Consider the following 3043-nt stretch of genomic DNA (forward strand, 5'->3'; position numbering starts at 1 on the left):
AGTGGGTCATACTACACAGCACGCAGGGAGCTCTGTTGGCGAAAAATTATGTCTCGACATGTCAACGGTTCCTGTCCTTTCCAAGCTTCACTTTGCCACTTTTCGATCTAGCTGTCTTGTCTTCTGAGCGTTAATGGCGGGCTCAGATCACAATGTGACGTTTTTGGCTCCAGGAGATGGCGTCATAAGCTTTGACGTCATGTCGCAGTGATCGCGGTGTTGACGTCATGGTTGAGTGAACGTGTGGAACAGTGGGTTCCTATGACAACACAGTTTTGACAGTTCTCCACATCCCTTGTGTTCTGAATTAGTTGTTACGTTCTTTTCGTTTTAGTTTTTATTTAGACCCTCGATTCCAAGACTAGGTTTACTGAGATGATTCGATGAGGTTTGAACTTGAACTTGAACTGGTATCAGACGTTTGAGGTCTGTGAAGGCCTGTTCGTCGTTCAGTTAGATACAGTGTACCAGCATGCGTGACCTAATGATAGCATACTGGGTCATAAATACTTGGAGAGTTGGCCCAATGAGCGTCTAACCTAGTCTTGAAAGATGACATGGTTGGGGCAGTCACAACACAGTCTGGCAAACCGTTCCATTTATTAACGACTAGCTCAGTAAAGAAGGAACTGCGCACTTTCAGTCTACAATGTGATTTGTTTAGTATTAAACTGTTACCTCTTGGTTTCATTTGGTTCCATTTCATCGTATCCTAACGTTTTTATGTTTCCTTATGGAGAGAAAACGATTCCCACATCCACCTGCCCACTTGTTTCCATGTTCACTGGCACTTCATTGCTGTGGTCTGAATTAAGCTGCCTTACAGCGGACAATTGACCTAGAATATCATTTTGATACCCCGTGCGCAAACCCGGCACTGAGGTTCTTCTGTTTGAAGCCAATAAAGCGTCTTCGGAAGTACTGAAGTCTTTCTATCAAAACAAATGGCTTCCTGCATTGTACTGAAAAGCGGGCCCCAGTGGTTGTTCTTACAGGGTTCAAATAACACATACATACATACATTCACACACACACACACAAACACACACACACACACAGAGATACACACACACACACACACACACACACACACACACATATATATATATATATATATATATATATATATATATATATATACACACACATATATATGTATGTATATATATATTCCTCCGGTCAATGGGAAATCATTTACAGCTTAGTCTTTTGTGAAGTACTATGACTCTCAAACCAGGAGGCAAAGTTGCACTGGCTCTTAGTGCTGCAGCCTTGGGGGCTAGTTGGCCTTTGGGAACCATCCCAACGCCGACTATCCTAAAACCCTCTTGGCCGAGATCGAGAGATTGGGGATGTAACTTGGGCAAGACACTCTCCACTATAATCAAATTCTAGCCCAAATAGTCGGAACAGCAGTTGCCTTCTCTGCTGTTCTGATGATCATAGTCGGACACGACTGACTATCGTATATATATATATATATATATATATATATATATATATATATATATATATATATATATATATATATATATATATATATATATATATATATAATTTATTGTAAGTTAAATACACCCTCATCGGGTCCTCTATTTGGTTTGCTTGAACTGAAATCCAACCACTGTTCCCTTGTTCTACTTAGTACTACTTCCACAACTACTACGAGCCTACTTCTACTACTGCTAATGCTGCCGCTGCTCAGTGCTGCTACTACTACTACTGCTGGTGTTGGTGTCGCCACTGCTTCTTCTGCTACTACGTACTTCTACTGCTGGTACTGCTGCTACTACTTCTACTGCTACTACTACTGGTGCTGCTGCTACTACTACTACTGCTACTACTACTGGTACTGCTGCTACTACTTCTACTGCTACTACTACTGGTGCTGCTGCTACTACTGCTACTGGTCAGTGCTGCTGCTACTACGACTGTCACTACTACTGCTGCTATTACTACTACTACCACTACTACAATTGTTACTGCTACTATTGGTGTCATGATACCTACTACTATTACTACTACTAGCACTACTACTACTACTGGAAATGAAATGACGGGGAAACAATTGACACTGGAGATGACGATGAAGTTATTCAGTTCAAATCTTTACCTTTGCCACATAATTCTTGAGCAGTTTTCGCCGTCGGCGTCGCCTCATAACCCATACTGACTAATAATTAACAGATTATAAATGATAATGATAAGCAGAAGAAGAAAAGAAACAATAACAACAGCAGCAACAAAACCAAAAACCAATAAAGACAAACAAACCTAAAACAAAACAAAAACCTAAACAAAAAAAGCCTGATCTTAATTAACTCACTCAGTACGGCCAGTCCTCTCTTCTCCTCTACCCAGACCCCTCGGATGTCCAGTGGGTGTCTGAATGACCCAACCTTTAGCTTCCGTCGTCAGAACTGTGGTATTCTTTGTCAACATTCACCTCTTCAGTATAAGAGCGTTCCGCTTGCAATATTTTGATGGTGGTAATTGGGTTGAAACGCTGTTAACGTCGTCTCTTTCGCCGTTCGTATGGAGAGAGTTAATCGGATCTCAAAAACCCAGCGTTAAAAATCTGAACAAGGGAAAGAACTGCAGGCAAAATGGTGACGGACTGACTTGTTTCCCGTTTCCCACACACGCTGTTCTCAATGATGACAGGAAACGAGCGAACCAAATACTACACAAACAGCCAAATAGATAGGTAAATCAACAGACGAAATAAATTAATGAATGTGATGAATAATACGTAAATAAAACCCTATAATAAATGAAACAAAAATGAATGGAATTAAATACATTCACACACAAAAATAAAAATTACAGAAAACGAAACCAAACCGAAAATCTCTGAAACAAAGAACACTCGTCGTAACAAAGGCTGACAAAGAAGACAAAGAGAAATCATGGAGAGTTGTCGGCACTTTATCTTTTGAATCCGCTACTGTTTGACGTATTTTGCTGACGACACAATATTTTTAAGATACTGTCTCAGTGATAAGGCTGTGTGGTTCTCCAGGGTACGCTTTGGCCTACCAGT

This window comes from Babylonia areolata, chromosome 30 (genome assembly GCF_041734735.1).
Source record: "Babylonia areolata isolate BAREFJ2019XMU chromosome 30, ASM4173473v1, whole genome shotgun sequence".
In the NCBI taxonomy this organism is placed as follows: domain Eukaryota; kingdom Metazoa; phylum Mollusca; class Gastropoda; order Neogastropoda; family Buccinidae; genus Babylonia; species Babylonia areolata.